We start from the raw sequence: 21,349 nt of genomic DNA, 5'->3' as shown, positions 1-21,349 counted from the left end.
GGAAGAATTAAGAAGAGTATATAAGCAAAAATATAGCTAGACAGAAAATAATAATAAAATAAAGCAACGATATACATAACACTGTACACTTGCAGCAGTTAAAAAGAGTAATGTAAACTATAGCAGCAATCTTGGGTAGTATTATTGAACATTTAGTTCAATAACACTTGTCATTTTATCAACAAAGTAAAATGGGATTTATGTGCTTTAAAATGTTCATTGGAAGCCAGAAAAAGGGAAGACATGAAAGGCGTGTCAAACCATACTTGCTGAATGCTTGTTTAAACATATTCATTGTTACAACGTCCCTTTTGTTTTGAGTCGGTTCCAACCGGCACATCGCCGAGAAAATGACCGGTGAAGTAATCGAACGCCCTCTCAATTTCTTTTCCTGTTTACAGCGGAAAGGAGTTTCACAAAGTAACCAGTTTTACTGTCAATTAACGGAAGCTGACCAATGGGCTCCCTGCACAACAGCTTCCGCATTCTCTTTAATAGTGCTCCTGCATTTCCGGTTGTGCCCGTTATTAAAATAATGGTAGTAGCGTCATGCTGGCAACATTAGAGATTCCGTAGCGACAATAAGATTTCCGGTTTTCGGATTTTGCCTTCAAAATAAAAGTACGCGATTTTAATAATAATAAATGTATCGATTTTGACACTTTGCTTAGTGTCCACCTAAAGGATTATTAAGAACACCATACTAATACTGTGTTTGACCCTCTTTTGCCTTCAGAACTGCCTTAATTCTACGTGGCATTGATTCAACAAGGTGCTGAAAGCATTCTTTAGAAATGTTGGCCCATATTGATAGGATAGCATCTTGCAGTGGATGGAGATTTGTGGGATGCACATCCAGGGCACGAAGCTCCCGTTCCACCACATCCCAAAGATGCTCTATTGGGTTGAGATCTGGTGACTATGGGGGCCATTTCAGTACAGTGAACTCATTGTCATGTTCAAGAAACCAATTTGAAATTATTCGAGCTTTGTGACATGGTGCATTATCCTGCTGGAAGTAGCCATCAGAGGATGGGTACATGGTGGTCATAAAGGGATGGACATGGTCAGAAACAATGCTCAGGTAGGCTGTGGCATTTAAACGATGTCCAATAGGCACTAAGGGGCCTAAAGTTTGCCAAGAAAACATCCCCCACACCCATGGGCGAAAATTTCATCGAACTGTTGGGGGGGACCATAAAATTTTCAAGAGCAAGTTTTGAAGGGGACACCAATAATATAGGCACAATTAGGATAGCCTATGTGTACAGAGAGGAAAGCCTTACTTCTATTATTAGTGTAGCATGGAGACGGTTCCATTATCCTTCTTCTCAAAGTTTCTTTCTGGTTCAATGAAAAAGCTGGCTAAATTGACCAAAACATTCTTCAAAACCAATTTTGTTTTTGAAGTTGTTTGTAGTTGTTTACACAATCAAGCCACCTTAACTTCAACTTTAATTTATTTATATAGCACATTTAATAGCAAAGTTGTTGCTTCACATTTATAATTAAAACACATATATAAACTCTTTTAGCATGCCTATGGGTGCCATGGACAGCTGACAGCTAAAGTTTTGATTCTGTGTGGCGGTCAGTTCACAGCAGTCAGCAGTGACAGAAATATTTTGTTAAATATTTACATTTGAAATGATTTTTAAAACATGAAAAGATACTTTAAATGTAAAACTAAAACCACCAGTAGGAGTCAGCAAGTCACTGTTAATGAGTGAATCATTGAGATTCAATAATTTGTTCCAAAAGCTGATCCTGACTTTGGACAAGGGGGAATTTTCAAGCCCCATCGGCCCAACACAATGCGAATGAAATACACAACAAGCTAAAAATGTCCCAATTTATTGAAGTATAAGTCGTATCAGTAAGGTATAACAAGTTGTATCTAAATACAAACTAACTACATCAAATAACAGTTCAAAAATAAAAGTGAAAATTTGTATCAAGTTCAAAAGTGAAAATTTGTATCAAGTTCAAAAATAGAAAATAAATAAAAGTGCCACTTTGCAATCTGTAAAAAAAAAATAAAAAGAAAGAAAAGAAATTGGCAATCCATTTGACGAGACGTCTATTTATCCCTGCATTAGTGGCTGCAATGATGAGCATGTTTTGCATTGAACAATTTATTTATACACTAGCCTGTTGCTACCCATTGGCGCAAAACATATAGCAGCTATAGGCCGGCGCGAAAGTATGGACCGCTAATATTAATATGCCGACGTCACGTCCATCACTAATTTTGGCGGTGGGAGGGGGACAAGCGCACGCGCAGTCACTCTCTAGTCTAGTGCGCGGTCTTGCCATTGATTGATCTCATTTGCGGGCGTCAAGGAGAGCTATCAATATGCGGAAGACTCCCATAACTTCTGGGACAGTTTGGATGTCTGGATAAAGATATAAAGGCATAAAAAGAAACATTTCCTCTCGTTTGCCGCGCTCCACCTGTCACGTCTCTATTCCCCACCAGTGGGGCGCGCCTCACGCTTTGAGAACCACCCGTACTGTGTGTATTTGTGTGTGTGTGTGTGATAGGCTATGCTACGTTATTAAACAACCTAAACTACTATAAAACAAGAGAGTAACGTTATAATTGCTAACAAAGCAGAATACATTGGTGACAATATTACATTGGTAGGTAACTGTTAGTTAAGTTACACAAGTTAATTTACACAATAATATTTTTTTGAGATTATTTATCAATGACTCAGCATCATCTATATTAGAGAGAAAATATCCGATGAACTTCATCACTTCATCCGATGTATAATTGTGAATAAAATAGCCTGGACTTACTGAGGTTTCACAACTACTGAAAACTTTGTTTTCTCCCGCCACCGACTGTGTGTGTGTCGGTGGTGACTGAGGTAAAGGGAGCAGCCAGTGGACCAAAACACTTTGAGGCAAAGCATGTTTAAAACTTTTTTTGTTGTTGCCCCGTTTGCATTTGTATTGTTTTACTACTTACACAATTATTTTAAGTATATACCATTATATTATTTACAATACACCTATTTTAATTATATTTTAGGGGGGGACAACCCTCAGAAAGGGGGGGTCCCGACCCCCCCGCGATTTCCGCCCTTGCCCACACCATTACACCACCACCACCAGCCTGCACAGTGGTAACAAGGCATGATGGATTCATGTTCTCATTCTGTTTACGCCAAATTCTGACTCTACCATCTGAATGTCTCAAAAGAAATCGAGACTCATCAGACCAGGCAACATTCTTCCAGTCTTCAACTGTCCAATTTTGGTGAGCTCGTGCAAATTGTAGCCTCTTTTTCCTATTTGTACTGGAGATGAGTGGTACCCAGTGGAGTCTTCTGCTGTTGTAGCCCATCCGCCTCAAGGTTGTGCGTGTTGTGACTTCACAAATGCTTTGCTGCATACCTCAGTTGTAACGAGTGGCTATTTCAGTCAAAGTTGCTCTTCTATCAGCTTGAATCAGTCGGTCCATTCTCCTCTGACTTCTAGCATCAACAAGGCATTTTCACCCACAGGACTGCCGCATACTGGATGTTTTTCCCTTTTCACACCATTCTTTGTAAACCCTAGAATCGGTTGTTCGTGAAAATCCCAGTTACTGAGCTGATTATGAAATACTCAGACCGGCCCGTCTGGCACCAACAACCATGCCACGCTCAAAATTGCTTAAATCACCTTTCTTTCCCATTCTGACATTCAGTTTGGAGTTCAGGTGATTATCTTGACCAGGACCACACCCCTAAATGCATTGAAGCAACTGCCATGTGATTGGTTGATTAGATAATTGCATTAATGAGAAATAGAACAGGTGTTCCTAATAATCCTTTAGGTGAGTGTATATTGTAAAAATGTATTGTAGGAAATGTTCAGGAGAGTGGATAGAATAATTATATGCAAAGAAATCAAGGGGAACTGTGTATTTGCAATTGTTTCTGGCATTTTACTCCACCGATCCTAGATCCTATTGGCCACAATGTAACTCAAAGAAAATGAAATACATATTGCCCTGTACAGAAAGAACTATACTGAACGCCGCAGTGAATGCATTGTAGGAAATGTCAAGGAGACTCTATAGAGTAAATATATGCAAAAAAATCAAGGGGCACTGTGTATTTGCAAATGTTGCTGGTGTTTTACTCCACCCTTCCCATTGGCCACAATGCAAATGACTGTATATGAAACATATATTGCCCTATATATAAAAAAAAACAGCTCAATACGCCGCAGTGAATGTATTGTAGGAAATGTCAAACAGAGTGGATAGAGTAATTATATGTAAAAAAATCTAGGGGCACTGTGTATTTGCATATGTTGCTGGCATTTTACTCCGCCCATACCATTGGCCACAATGCAAATGAATGGATATGAATTACATGTTGCCTCATACAGAAAAAACTATTCTATACACCGCAGTGAATGTATTGTAGGAAATGTCAAGGAGACTCTATACAGTGATTATGTGCAAAAAAATCAAGGGGCACTGTGTATTTGCAATTGTTGCTGGTGTTTTACCCATACCATTGGCCACAATGTAACTCAATTGATATGAAATATATATTGCCATATATAAAAAATAAATCTATACACCGCAGTGAATGTATTGTAGGAAATGTTCAGGAGACTATATAGAGTAAATATATACCAAAAAATCAAGAGGCACTGTGTATTTGCAATTGTTGCTGGCATTTTACTCTGCCCATACCATTGGCCTCATTCCAAATTGCTGAATAGCTGCCAATTTAGTTCCATTATTCCTTTTGTTAATGGAGGTGATAATCACCACTTGTTGATTACTTAACAATCCAGCCAATGATCTAATGTAGTTCTCAATGACTTATATTAACTGCTGTATCACCTTTAGAGATGTAAATGTAGTATTTTATCTGTAAAAATATAAAAATAATGTTTAATGTGTGAATGTGATACTGAAAAGATAGGGAATGTTTGCCTACTTTCTTTGTAAGACATTTTGTTGTTGTTCCAGTTTTTAGCTCCATCAGAACAGTACCAACATTTCTTAACTACTGAAAACACCAGCATGTAATTATATTTCAACTACCAATGTACCAAGCTATTCTGCAATATGTAGTGTAAATACCAGTTGAACTAAATTATGCAAAATCTATCTCACTGCTCAGCATTTGTCTTTATTCCTTAGAACATTTTAAATTTTATTATTTCAGCTTCATGACTGGGTTTCTTTGATCATCTTTAGAACTGTTTGCAGTTCTATGCATACAAAACATTCAGATGACTAATGTACTTTTTATCAGTTTTATACTTTTATACATTTGACTATAAAATGTACTTGTGCTATAGTTATCCCAATCATTGCCAGGTAGCATCTCGTTCACAAATCTCTCATTTGATAGGCCTGTAATATAGGAGGGTTTGTCCCATCAACCAGATTAGTAGGACCAACCCCATTTGCAGACAATCCTTGTTTGGACTCTGCTTGGATCAGCTTACATTTGTACTGAATCACTGTTAAACAATTCCCTCAGCGACTTTTGAAGAGGCTTTGTTTCTTCATCAGGTTGTCAATTTCTTCTCAATTTGTTGGTGTTGCTGTTTGATTCATGTTGGTATGATTATGTTGTTAATTTCATTTGCCTGAGCAAAAGTCTGATTGATTGAATGATTTGTATAAATGTAGAGGCTGAAAATCAATACACACAGCTTCTCCTTATTGGCTTATTTAGATTATGTACAATAAAACTCTTTAAAAGTATTCATAGCAATATTCCCAGAGAGGTCTTTAAAGCACCATAAACATCTCTATGTTAACACATTTATAGCATATGGCTGCCCTGTATGTTCGTTGCGTAGGGCCAAACCCAGGTCTTCATTCTCACATTTCTAACTTATTTTGACTAGGGATACCATCAAAATAAGTACAGTTGAGTCAGTCTGAGTGCTAAATTCCTCTAAGAAACAAAACACAGAAGTGTTTTGCTCCCCCAGGACCAACATTGTGCAGTTCTGTAATATATGTTATGTTCTCCTTCTAGACAGCCGGAAATAATATTTACTTTTCAGTCATGACAGGAATGTTGTACCAGTTTGGCTCCGGCCATGCAGCAAAAAATTGGCCACATTCGGAATACAGTGCCCATCCTAAGCATCATAAACTCCTAAGGAGATGAACTTGGGTAGAAAGGTGAGTAACTGGTAAGATTAACTGTATGTACTGGGTACCATATCCTGTTATAATTTAGTACATCTTTTATATTGCATGTTGTTTAATGTAAGTTCTGAGTTGTAATGCCCCATATTAGTTGTATTTAGATTAAACCTAACAGCCCACATTCAGAATTTACTATGAAGGTTTTAGGATGTACACATATTTTCTAAACAATATAAATATATATATAAAACATAATTATTGGGATAAATCTCTAACTTTCTTTCCTTATAGTTTGTCCTGGTCATTGGTGATTCTCATCTCCATGCCTTAGTGGATAACATTGTCCCCATGCCAAGTCAGGCTGATTCCACTGGTCGAACTACCATGGCTTTTGGCTTCATGTCCACTCCTGGAGCAAGAGTTTCACATCTGATGGCAGATGTTCATGGGGAGGTGTTACCCAGAGGCCTCGTCCCAGACATAGTATGTCTGATCATTCCTGGTAACAACTTTGAAGCCAGCCCATCCATCGCCCTGGCAATTACCAAGAACTGCTGGCCCTGGAGTATGAAACCCAAGCATGGGATCTGGATGTGACTTACGGAAGGGAGACGTCCAGGGCCTTCCAGGCCCTATGACACAGGTGTCAAACCGGTTCCACAAAGGGCCGAGTGTCTGCAGGTTTTTGGTTTTTCCTATGAATTGGTTCCTAGTTCATACCTACACAACCAGGTGAGGGTAGAAACTAACCAATCAGTGACCTAATTAACCAATCAAGTACAAGGAGAGAGCAAAAACCTGCAGACACTCGGCCCTCCGTGGAACCGGTTTGACACCTCTGCCCTATGAGCAGTGGCCAAAAAGATTCATTTGAGCAATGATTTTGAGATGCCAAGTATGGCTACCCTGATCAAGGACACTTTGAGGAAATACAGGTCATCGGTACAACTAGATCTCATTGTGCTGGGGTTCAAATTGTAAGCTCTCATAATTTAAGGTCATTTCTTTACTTACTAGTAATGAAAGTTCAATATAATCCACTGTTACAAATATCCACTGTTTAACCTCAAATATCCAAATTATTTACAAGGTGCTGTCAATGGTGGTGTCATCAACAACACCCAGATCCCCATCAATGGTCAGCCTGACATGGACTCCTTAAAACAGTATGAGAAAAAACTGCAGTGCATACTTCACCCACTAGTAAGTATCTGGCGTTACAGAATTTGGCTTAACATGCAAAGGTTGTGGACATTGTTCTGAAATATGAATTTTATCATCTTTGTGGGAATTTCAAAGCTTAGAAGATGGATGTAGTTGTGGTCCTTACATGTGTTTGTTCGCTAAAAGCATTCCTATTTGGAGATAACATTAATTAATTCAAAACAACATAAGATGTTCTATTTAATATGAATTATCAGAAAAAAGATTATTGCATTAATGTTAGAACATATTTAGCAGATGGTGAACACCATGAAAAAAATTCTTCCATGTACATTATTACAAGACGGCTAGGCTGCAATAGTGTGATCATGCAGTAATTTGCACTTGCACTATAGCTCTTAGAAAGTCTGTTGTATTTCAGGTGATGCTATCCTGACCCTAATCTTACATAAGGACATCCAGAAAAACACATGTCAAAAATGTTATAAATTGACTTGCATTTTAATGAGTGAAATACGTATTCGACCCCTCTGCAAAACATGACTTAGTACTTGGTGGGAAAACACTTGGCAATCACAGACGTCTCTTGTATTTGGCACACCAGCTTTGAACACATCTCAGGAGGGATTTTGTCCCACTCCTCTTTGCAGATTTTCTCCAAGTCATTAAGGTTTCGAGGTTTACGTTTGGCAACTCTGACCTTCAGTTCCCCCCACAGACTTTCTATGGGATTAATGTCTAGAGACTGGCTAGGCCACTCCAGGACCTTAATGTGCTTCTTCTTGAGCCACTCCTATGCATTCCTCCTCCTCCAAACAAGGCGAGTTGAGTTGATGCAAAAGAGCTTGATTTGGGTCTCATCTCACCACAACACTTTCATCGAGTTCTCTAAATCATTCAGATGTTCATTCGCAAACTTCAGACGGGCCTGTACATGTGCTTTCTTGAGCAGGGGGACCTTGCGGGCGCTGCAGGATTTCAGTCCTTCACGGCGTAATGTGTTACCAATTGTTTTCTTGGTGACTGTGGTCCCAGCTGCCTTGAGATCATTGACAAGATCCTCCCGTGTAGTTCTGGGGTGATTCCCCACCGTTCTCATGATCATTGCAAATCCACAGGATGAAAACTTGCATGGAGCCTCAGACCGAGGGAGAATGACAGTTCTAGTGTTTCTTCCATTTGCAAATAATCGCACCAACTTTTGTCACCTTCTCACCAAGCTGCTTGGCGATGGTCTTGTAGCCCATTCCAGCCTTGTGTAGGTCTACAATCTCTTCCCTGACATCCTTGGACAGCTCTTTGGTCTTGGCCATGATGGAGAGTTTTGAATCTGATTGATTGATTGCTTCTGTGGACAGGTGTCTTTTGTACAAAATCAGCAAGGGATCAAATATGTTTTCCCTCACTGTACAATACAAACCTTCATACGTCTCAGTTAAAATATGTATCTTTCAATAGAAGAAAATTACATATTTTTTCTCAAATTAAGCTATGGCTGGAATTTAGTTGTAATAAAATATATCCTTCTTATAGAGTTGATGAAGTTGAACTTATTCTAGTATGTAATAGTTGGAAATTGGTTATGATGTGATTTTGTTGTAAAAATTATTTTGCTAATCTAAAAGGTATAAAACTGTAAACTGTCTTTTGGACTCACCTATATCTCTAAAGGTGGTACAACAGGCTAATGACCAGTTAATATAAGTCATAGACAACTACATTAAATCATTGGCTGAATTGTTAAGTAATCAACAAGTGGTGATTATCACCTCCATTAACAAAAGGAATAATGGATCTAAATTGGCGGCTATTGGTCAGTGGTATGGGCAGAGTAAAATGCCAGCAACTATTGCAAATACACAGTACAATACACAATACGCAATACACTCCTTGACAATATATACGCTCACCCAAAGGATTATTAGGAACACCTGTTCAATTTCTCATTAATGCAATTATCTAATCAACCAATCACATGGCAGTTGCTTCAATGCATTTAGGGGTGTGGTCCTGGTCAAGACAATCTCCTGAACTCCAAACTGAATGTCAGAATGGGAAAGAAAGGTGATTTAAGCAATTTTGAGCGTGGCATGGTTGTTGGTGCCAGACTGGCCGGTCTGAGTATTTCACAATCTGCTCAGTTACTGGGATTTTCACGCACAACCATTTCTAGAGTTTACAAAGAATGGTGTGAAAAGGGAAAAACATCCAGTATGCGGCAGTCCTGTGGGCGAAAATGCCTTGTTGATGCTAGAGGTCAGAGGAGAATGGGCCGACTGATTCAAGCTGATAGAAGAGCAACTTTGACTGAAATAACCATTCGTTACAACCGAGGTATGCAGCAAAGCATTTGTGAAGCCACAACACGCACAACCTTAAAGCGGATGGGCTACAACAGCAGAAGACCCCACCGGGTACCACTCATCTCCACTACTAATAGGAAAAAGAGGCTACAATTTGCACGAGCTCACCAAAATTGTGACAGTTGAAGACTGGAAGAATGTTGCCTGGTCTGATGAGTCTCGATTTCTGTTGAGACATTCAGATGGTAGAATCCGAATTTGGCGTAAACAGAATGAGAACATGGCTTGTTACCACTGTGCAGGCTGGTGGTGGTGGTGTCATGGTGTGGGGGATGTTTTCTTGGCACACTTTAGGCCCCTTAGTGCCAATTGGGCCCGGGGGCGTGAAGGTGACCAGTAGGCTTGATACTGTCCACCCTTGCTGTCTTGCCAGGTGGGCTCTCGTCGCCACTGGGATGCCCTCCCTCCAATGCCTTTCGGGGGAAGAGTCACTGGCTTGTTGTTGACTCTCTATTGCGCACTTGTGCAATTGGGCTGTACGCTGCTAGCAATACTCGGCCCTCATTCAGGGGGGTTGCGGTTGGTGGGTGTCCCTTTGGTTGATGCCTGGCAATGTGGTTGGATTGATTTCCTGCCTGTTGGGCCCTGTCCGGGGCCTCCCCTGGGTAGGGCCACAGTGTCACCGGACCCCCCCGTCTCAGTTCCAAGGTGTTACGCTGCTATATTATTGTGCTGGGGGACATGAGGGATGTACTACTAACTTTCCTCCAGTTTTAAATTTTAGAAGGAGATGAGGTCCTGGTCCACACCTGCGGATTACCTGGTTTGGGGGGCCCGTTGCTGTCCCTGTCCTTGTCCACCTGGTCATACTTCTGACCTAGTCTAAAATCAAATAGACTCTGGATTTAGCCCAGATAAATGTATTTATTATTCCAATTGGATTCTTAATATCTCACCCGGCACAGCCAGAAGAGGACTGGTCACCCCTCTGAGCCTGGGTCCTCTCTAGGTTTCTTCCTAAAATTCGACCTTCTTAGGGAGTTTTTCCTAGCCACTGAAATTCAACACTACTGTTGTTTGCTCCTTGGGGTTTAAGGCCGGGTGTCTCTGTAAAGCACTTTGTGACAACTGCTGTTGTAAAAAGCGCTTTATAAATACATTTTGATTGATTGATTAATTGGTTTAAATGCCACGGCCTACCTGAGCATTGTTTCTGACCATGTCCATCCCTTTATGACCACCATGTACCCATCCTCTGATGGCTACTTCCAACAGGATAATGCACCATGTCACAAAGCTCGAATCATTTCAAATTGGTTTCTTGAACATGACAATGAGTTCACTGTACTGAAATGGCCCCCACAGTCACCAGATCTCAACCCAATAGAGCATCTTTGGGATGTGGTGGAACAGGAGCTTCGTGCCCTGGATGTGCATCCCACAAATCTCCATCAACTGCAAGATGCTATCCTATCAATATGGGCCAACATTTCTAAAGAATGCTTTCAGCACCTTGTTGAATCAATGCCACGTAGAATTAAGGCAGTTCTGAAGGCGAAAGGGGGTCAAACACAGTATTAGTATGGTGTTCCTAATAATCCTTTAGGTGAGTGTATTTCATATCCACTGAGTTACATTGTGGAAAAATAGGGTGTGGAAATATTGTGTTGCTAGATGTAGCACATCATTCCCCATGATTAGACAGGTCTGTCTTACTCTACACATTCTCATGAACATTTCCTACCTTGCTTTCTCTTTGGAATATTGGATAGTTTATGAGCTATGAGGCAATATGTATTCCATATTCAGTCATTGGCATTGTCTGAATTTTGCCTTTGGAACGTGTTTTAATACCCATTATTTATCGACATTACTCTGAAATATGATCATATTTCAATTGTTGTCAATGCTTAGAGAGGTACATTTTCTTAAACCATTCATAAACTCAATTTATCTCCGTTTTGAAGTAATTTGTTGGCCTCTTTTATTTTGAAAAATCCCAGATTTTCGTGACCCGGAAGTGTTTCTTTAATGTTGCTCACAAGACGCTGATTACGCTCATTAAACGTGTTTACAAGAGTTGTCTAAAATGAATAATGTTTATCGTATTTGAAAGATGATTTGCAAGGCTCCAGTTAGCAAGTTGGAGGAAGGATTAAAGACGTATGTATCGACATACATAAACGATTACGAAGGTATTCATTTTCATGAAATGAGGTCCAGTGAAGCTGGTTCGGGGACAGCACAGTAGTTAGGATCCAGATGATGAATTTGAAGTCGCATACTGCAAGTACGTACTTCGCGGATGATGATGAAGTATGTACTGTTTAGATACTGCTTATATACTAAGATAGTATGCCAGTATTAGGACCGATGGGGACATATTACCTCGTCATACAATTGCGTCTCAACATTAGATCATTTTGTCACGCATTAACATAACACCAAGTCTGAATATTTAGCTAGACACCATTAAGAACGCTTACATGGCCAGGGAACACAACAAATCCAACAAGTAGTTTAGTGAGAGCTACCACCTTGAGAACTGCACGGCATAGCCTACAGTATTCTTGCTCAGATGTTCAGCATCACCGATGGAATAAATCAAACGTCCACTGGCAAAATATTGCCAAGCACGACACACTGCTCAACATGAGCGCATTACTCCGGCGAGTGGCATTGGAGACGTCTGGCTCCAGAAGGCGGCAAATATACCGAATTCCCTCAGATGAGAATCACTATCTTTATTAGAAAACACCATCGGGATAAACTAAAGGAGTTACACGATCTTTAAACACCCTCGCCCTGCGGAGTGAGCCTCACAGTCCGTGCGGCAATGTCGATTGTGTCTTCCAAATGTGCAGGTCTTTTTGTGGGCGGAAGGGTGGTGCTTACGTTGGGTAACATCGAGTCAACCATGAAGATAACCTGCTCGGAGTAGTTCAGAGATCCAGCGTAAATTGCCATGGCAGCATACCCCGGGTAAAATGTATTCACCTTTCGTAATACGGGTTAATCAAGAAATTACACCCGACGTCACTAAGTTACTCAAATCAAAACGGCAGCGCAGAGATGCCTAGAGACATCAATATTTACTCCTTTCCTCACTCACCTCCATGTCACCTGCCCTGTTGGCATCTCTTTCTTTACCCTGAACGCACCAGAGTGCACATGAAAGAAATATCAGTAAACAAGTTTCTTGCCATGATGTTCAGGAATGGATTAATAACTATTTCTGATCTGAACTGCAATTATTATTTTAATAAACATTGACTCTCTTGTGCTACTGCATACTAGTATCATCTGACGTACTAATTTTCTCACTGCTCTCAACTTTTCTGAGGCTGCCCAAAAAACTGATGAATGTCACTGCCACCCTTCCTCTTGTTCATGATGATACTCACAGTGAATGAAAGCTGATTTATAAAACTGCTTGCACTTAAATCAAACAAACACTAATGACGCTATTTATCATAAGCAAATACAGCTAAACAGTATACTATACGAATATGCAATCAATGAAAAAGACTACTGTCTGCACCAGTAACACATGCAGCGCAACATCAATGATTGACACTTTATGCAGACTTCAACTGGGCTTTCTGCCATTTCTAACAAAACCATTAACGTAATACATTAACGTTAGTTGAATACGCATATGAGCACCATTGTGGTGGTTGATTAGCACTCGCAAATCGGCCCGTTTTCGCCAAAAACGTTTGTTTACGCTCCATGCAAATATTGACGCTTTTTAACTATTATTTATTCCCACAATTACAGTTCCAGCGCAAAATGACGAGTGTTAATGTTAAAACTATCACAATCGACAGGAAGATATACGTAACACTCATATTAAATTTTTGTTTTCCACTTTTTAATACATTTGAAAGTAATAAGAGAGTACTGTGTTCGTCATTGATTGTACCTACCAACAGCAATCGACCGACGGCTCAGGTACGGCAACAACACTTGGACAAACTACACACAGAACTGCAGTAAACCGCAAAACTCGTACCGGTAGTTTAGTTATGGCTATGTTTACATTTGCTAATGATTATTTTGGGATGTTCCCCCCCCCCCCCCCCCCAATATATATTGCAATTACGGCCTTGGTATACACCATCATGTGATGTCAGTGAGTTACCCCAGAGGAGTCAGACCTAATGCCAAGACATGTAAAAGTATTGCCATACATGTCCACAATAAATGGTTAAAGTAACACGTGGCGTTTCCTGTCTGTATTAACTGTATGTCAATAATATTGTCAATAATCATATTTTGGCATGTTTTAGGTGTCTTTTAATCAGAATTTATTTTCTAAAATGTGGTCACTTTGTTTAGTATTGCTGTGTAATCTGTACTGTACTGTAATATATACTGTCTACAAATCACTGACTCTGTCTCTCTGTCTGTCTCTCTCTGACACACACAGACTGGAGATACAGGCAGAGCCAGTTTTATGACTAGTTGTTTAGCTGGCTTCACAACTCAGATTGTGTTTGCATTAAGCTCAAGTGACGAGCCAAAGAGAGTTGATTGTTGTTGTTCATTGTCAAGCCTAGAACATTTTGGGGAGTAGAACTAAGTTCTACTAAATGTTTTATTTCAGCCTGGGATTCATTCTAACCAGCCAATAATTTTTATTTCTGAAAAAAATCATACCTGTCAAGTGTTACCCATGTAGTAATTTCAGGTTTTTATAGAGTACTGATGTACTATTTGTCCTAAAGCAAGTTGGGATATTTAAGACCAACTGTTTTCCAATCACCTATTTTAAAAATGAGTGAAGCTCTTTAGTAGGATTATTTATATTGTAGATAACAAATGATACAAGGTTACATCATCAGTGTATATAGGTAAATTAAATATAGGTACATTAAAAGTCATTGGTAAATACAGGAAACAATTAAGGGTCAAATTGGTAGAATAGGGGGAAAATAATTCAGCAAAAAAAGACTGCCAATATTAACTTCAATGTTGTCTTCCAAGAAATGTACCATTCACTATAAATACCAGGCGATTTGTCCTTGTTTTTCAATTCTACCCTGGGACATCTTTATTTCTAGTCAGTGTCTGTACAGGTATTTTGAATGCTTCACAAAGTGCTTCACAAAGTGCTGAACAAACCTGTTCCTCATTACATCAACAGGCCTGTGAGTTTAATGTGACCACTGGAAAAAGAGTGACTGTGTAAAGACTGCAATGTGAGTTTGATGGAATTGAGTCCCTGGTCCACCAATTCTATGCCAAAAATAATTATTTGATTATTTGTTAATATTTGGTAATAACTGCTGGTGCAAAAAGGTTGGATAAAATATGATTATGTCATAATGGAAATGTTTTGTTCTCCAGTGATTAGTTACCCAGCAACCCAGAATAAATGTTATGATGAAAGTACAGTATATTATTTCAGGTAGAAAAGGGGATTATAAATTGCCAGGAAGCCTGCAGTTCAGTGGAGAAAGAGCAGCATGCTTTCACTTCTTGAACTCAATAAGGTCCAAAATACTTTAACTGTTGTTGTTTAACCAGTTCTCTCTCTCCCTCGATCCCTCCCTCTCTCTCTGTCTCACACACACATGAGTACAAGTAGTTGCTTTGCTGTGGTGATGGACAGAATAAGCCATCTCTTTTTATTTTACTTTTATTTTAACTAGGCAAGTTTATGAAGCACCAACTCTTACTTAGCACCACAACAACCTAAGGAAATGTTCCAGGGGAAGGAAGTGCAATTTATGTTGATGATCATATGATGAGATGATGAGTAGCAGAGACACCTTCCCCTTTCCAGCCACTGTCCTCTTCAGCTTATATAACCTCTCTGGGGTCCAGTGAAATGTATTGGTGTATTAGTTTCAGTTGAGTACATGTATTTCCCATTTCTTTGTACGTAGTATTGAAATTAGTCAGAAATAAAGTCCACTCTTCAATTTTTAGAGGGTCAGGCTCCTGTAGCAGTCCATATATTTTCAGAGCCACCTCTTTACAATTTAATGGCTTGGTTTGTATTTGTGCAATTGGAGTGGCTATAGGGCCAGAGGCGTTGCTTGGATCACAATACATTTGGGGCTCAGCCCCCCATATCGTAATTTTCCACGTTGTTGAATAATAGCAAAGACATCAAATTATGAAATAACACAGTGTTATAAACAGACAAATTACATTTCATATTGAAGATTCTTCAAAGTAGGCACCCATGAGGTGGTCACCTGGAATGCATTTCAGTGAAATAGTGTGCCTTGAAAAAAGTTATTTTCTTGAAATCCTTTCCTTAATTCGCCTGAGCAAAGCAGTTATATTGTGGCAAGGTAGAGCTGGTACACAGAAGACCATTATTATGTTTGTACTGTAGTAGTCCATGTTATGGCAAGAACAGCTAAAAAAGAGAAACTAAAGTCCATCATTACTTTAAGACATGAAGATCAGTCAATACGGAAAATGTCAAGAACTTTTAACATTTCTTCAAGTGCAGTCGTATAAACCATCAAGCTCTGTGATGAAACAGGCTGTCATGAGGACCGCCACAGGAAAGGGATGATCAGAGGTTCCTCAGCTGTGGAGGATTGGTTCATTAGAGTAACCAGCCACACATACTGATAATTAACTGCACCTCAGACTGCAGCCCAATCTCTTTACTCTACTTACAAAACTGAGGCAACTATTTGTATTTCTAACAAGAGGTAATATTTGGCTTCTAGTCTTCCACCAACACAAATATATTACAAACAACTTTTTTTTTTGTCAGTTGCCTATCATCCACCTTAATCTTTAGTAAAATATCCCTTTTAATTTCTTTCAACATTGGAATATGCCAGCACAGAGTACCAGCTTTTGCAGATATCATTGTGCAAACTAATATACCCTCCTACAGTAACTGGAAGCTAATTGCAATTTGCCTCTGTCAGTGTAAATACCAACGATAGAAATCTGTGATTTCATAATTAAATGTACAATTTTCAGACAGTTTTGACATCCGCTCATCATGAAGCTGCGTAATATCAGTATAAAAACATGTACTAATTAAGCATGTGTACAACACTTGTAAAATCATCGTAAAATCTACAAATGTTGAAATACCCACAATCCTCTAAGAACAGCTGCATGTGGCATGTTGTTGGGAGAACTTAAAATATTTTAAATAATCGATTAAATTAAATCACATTTCTATTTAATGGAATTATGTCCAGACAAATATGTGACATATGTAGCATGTAATTATGACAAGATATTTTTAAGTTGTTCATTATATTCACTAATACAATTTGTTTCTATTAAAACATTTTAACACACGTAAATGAAGTAAATCCAGAAAACATATTTTTATGTGGAAGGGACATTATCCCTTTGGGGGGTGGTATATTCTAAGCAGTGGTGTAGTGGTGCCCGGAGAAATGGGTAGACTGTAATCGGGGCTAATATTACAGACAAGAGGGTCAATGTGACCCTCCTGGAAAAGAGTGAAAATCCAGGGATTTTGCAAATGGCTCATAATTGTATCCTAATTTAGTTACTTGGTGTTTGGTAATGAAGGGCCTACTTTGCCTCAGCAACACTGACTCAATGACAAACAAGTCATTCATAAGAATACAACTGATGGCACCTTCATTCATATCAACTAGTTTCTAAGTAATTAATCATTTGTTTGTTAATCATAAATATGACAATAAATTATGTGTCAGGCTTTCATTCATGCAATGATGTGCAAAATGATGATCCTATTAAACAGCTACTTCAATTAGGGTACAATCATTTAGCAATCAATTATTTATTTACCAATCATTAGACAGCTATTTGGAAGTTGAAAACAAACATTTCAGCACTTTGTCAACAATTATCAAATTATCAATATGTTTAGATTTTTAATGTAGCCAGAAATGTAATCAGAAAGTAGCAACAGAACTTGTCAGAGTATTCACCCAACTCCAACCACTGAATCTATTGACAGATGCAGAATATAGGTATAAAGGACACATACACATGACTAGTGTAGTAAGAACATTTAAACTCCAATAGAGAATACTACAATAGAGAATACTACAGGCTAGGTACTCCCAAACAGTTCAAAGGTTATACCAAATACAGTAAAACGTATGCGTGAGTGGGGGTGAGAAAGTAAGCATGTGATTGAGTGAGTGTGTCTGAGAGAGGGAGTGTATTGAATGAGTGTGTGCCCTGTGGCCTACATTGCAGAGGTCTCTTTCGCTACTGATGCCATTAAGCACAATTAACTTTTCAAAAGGTGTGGCATTTAGATGTTGTTGATATGGCCGGTTGATCAGTCCACCAAAGGAAAATAAACGCTGCCAAGTACACTTTTCTTACCTTGACCTTCTTTTTCAGGTATGGTTACCTTTTCTGTACTGATATCAACAAGTCTGGGCAAATTACTGAGTAGGCACCAATCAGAGGCAGCATTTTTATGATGTCATCATGTAGACTTTTCACAAACTATTTTACAGTATTTTTAAGCTACAAAATACAAAACACAAAATTATTTTGGTCCAAAAAATGAAGCCATTTTCATCAAATACAAAAGAAAAAATTCTATTTTGTATTTGAAATATTTGAAATACCTGCATCATAAATACTGCCCATCCCAGTCTAACACCATGTAGATGCATTGGAAACCAAGTCTTTGAACTACCCTAACCTACCCAGTTTCTTGCATCCTAACCAGAGGTTTTTGGATTTTATTGTAAATCTTTCACTTACTTGACTGTCTAAAGGTCTGGCCAGTCATTGGTGTCTATGAAGAACAAAAAACATACAGTATACTCAGTAATTTACAGTGAAAGTGCAAATAAGATGACCAATTCACACCACAAGATTGCAAAATGGTATTAAAATAGCAAGCTACAGTGGGGAGAACAAGTATTTGATACACTGCCGATTTTGCAGGTTTTCCTACTTACAAAGCATGTAGAGGTCTGTAATTTTTTTTAAATCCAGAAAATCACATTGTATGATTTTTAAATAATTAATTTGCATTTTATTGCATGACATAAGTATTTGATCACCTACCAACCAGTAAGAATTCCGGCTCTCACAGACCTGTTAATTTTTCTTTAAGAAGCCCTCCTGTTCTCCACTCATTACCTGTATTAACTGCACCTGTTTGAACTCGTTACCTGTATAAAAGACACCTGTCCATACACTCAATCAAACAGACTCCAACCTCTCCACAATGGCCAAGACCAGAGAGTTGTGTAAGGATATCATGGATAAAATTGTAGACCTTCACAAGGCTAGGATGGGCTACAGGACAATAGGCAAGCAGCTTGGTGAGAAGGCAACAACTGTTGGCGCAATTTTTAGAAAATGGAAGAAGTTAAAGATGACGGTCAATCTCCCACGGTCTGGGGCTCCATGCAAGATCTCACCTCGTGGGGCATCAATGATCATGAGGAAGGTGAGGGATCTGCCCAGAACTACACGGCAGGACCTGGTCAATGACCTGAAGAGAGCTGGGACCACAGTCTCAAAGAAAACCATTAGTAACACACTACGCCGTCATGGATTAAAATCCTGCAGCGCACGCAAGGTCCCCATGGAAACATCATTCTTTGGGGATGCTTTTCTGCAAAGGGGACAGGATGACTGCACCATATTGAGGGGAGGATGGATGAGGCCATGTATCGCCAGATCTTGGCCAAGAACATCCTTCCCTCAGTAAGAGCATGGGTCGTGGCTGGGTCTTCCAGCATGACAACGAACCCAAAACACACAGCCAGGGCAACTAAGGAGTGGCTCCGTAAGAAGCATCTCAAGGTCCTGGAGTGGCCTAGCCAGTCTCCAGACCTGAACCCAATAGAAAATCTTTGGAGGGAGCTGAAAGTCTGTATTGCCCAGCAACAGCCACGAAACTTGAAGGATCTGGAGACGGTTTGTATGGAGGAGTGGGCCAAAATCCCTGCTTTTAATGTTCTGCTTTTCTGATGTATCAAATACTTATGTCATGCAATAAAATAAAAATGAATTACTTAAAAATCATACAATGTGATTTTCTGGATTTTCGTTTTAGATTCCGTCACTCACAGTTGAAGAGTACCTATGAAAAATTACAGACTTCTACATGCTTTGTAAGTGGGAAAACCTGCAAAATCGTCAGTGTATCAAATACTTGTTCTCGCCGCTGTATGTATGATCCACACTTGGCCATATGAAAACTGAAAGGTTGCAAATAAGAAATCGAGCTGACTGTCTTGATGTCAGCTTACCTACTCGTATTTTCCAATTGAACTAGCTACCATTTCCAAAACTCAAAAATTGTCAACAGTAAAGTTAGCTAGAAAACGTTAGGCAGTTAACGAGGGAGTACTGCCGAACGCAACATTGACAAATTGATTTAAGGCAAAAATACGAAATTGACTGATATACTGTACGGTACAGTCTGTACCAACGGAGGTACCAAGTCCTTACCATGGAGGATCCGGTTGCTTTCAACATCTTTAAAAATCTGGAAGTGCACCAGCAGAGCTCCTGCTCGACTACATTTTTTTGTTTGGACAAATGACAAAGTTTTTTGATTAGTTCGTTTCATAATGTATTTCGGAGGTAACCTTAAGCCTATGGAAATATAATTATGCCTCTGGGAGAAAAAAAACTGAATATTCTGGCAGTCAAAAAGATTTGACTGAAGTGAAGTAACATGAGGTTCTAAATAACCAGCCAATCAGAGCTATGTCGTACGTCGGTCTCGGGCACATTATTTATTGGTCGTTTTTAAAATGTTGCGTTTGTAATAATTATGCGACTGGCTTTTGTATGCTACTTTTTGCATGCTTTATCAACCACAAAAATAGTGTATATTGCATATACGTTCACTGTACTACATTAATACGCATCAGTAAGAAAATCTGTATACGCGATGCCCACTGACAAAAAAGTGGGTAGAAAGCATATACCGGCGTATACCCTCCACTAAACAACTGATAAAAAGTGAGTGTACGCAATGGCAGCGGACAAAAAAGTTGGTATACGGCGTTTACCTGCGTATACCCTTCATTACTAAGCCCATGAATCACTTCTACTGTGTGCACAGGCAGTTATAAAGTAGTCTATAGATGACGCACATGCCACTGATTGGTTCAACTGCCAATCTCTGGTCCAATCAGTGACTATTGAGGATTTCCCACATCAGGGAGGTTGAAGTTACATTGTAAGCTCTGCGCCTAAACGGTGTACCTTCTGGCTGAGCCACATAGCTTCAGCCTATATATTTATAAATAGGTCGTTTTGTTTTTCTGTATTTTAAAGGAATCACTTTGCTGAGTAGCAGTTCCGCTTGAAAGAACACATTAACCCTCTACTGCACACATTTAGGTTTTAGATTGGGAAAATTATTCCAGTTATTTTCTTGGGTTATCTAGGATCACTTATGAAACTCATGAATTTACTGAACATATATTTAATGAGAAAAAGGCAGAAAAAACACATTTTCATATAACAATATGACACATAACTAACCTGTAACATAACAATAAAGATCACACAACAATGTGAACCAAGTACTCAAAGTGTAATCAGCAGGGTCTAGTCTACTTCAGCATGCAAACTTGTTCCATGTGAAACTTTAAAGAGCAGTTGCTTTGGCTGGTGAAACAAAGATGTGCATTACATTTCTTGCACAAAACCTTTGGTGTGCCTGTGCACCCAGGAACTCTGCACATTTGGTGTCACTCATGACTGGCCAGTGTGATGTGCAGTCCAAGTGGACATCTGCACATTTGCCTCAATTGCACATTTAGAATGCCTT

This window comes from Esox lucius, chromosome 17 (assembly GCF_011004845.1).
Source record: "Esox lucius isolate fEsoLuc1 chromosome 17, fEsoLuc1.pri, whole genome shotgun sequence".
Taxonomy (NCBI): Eukaryota; Metazoa; Chordata; class Actinopteri; order Esociformes; family Esocidae; genus Esox; species Esox lucius.
This window is presented reverse-complemented; position numbering follows the sequence as displayed.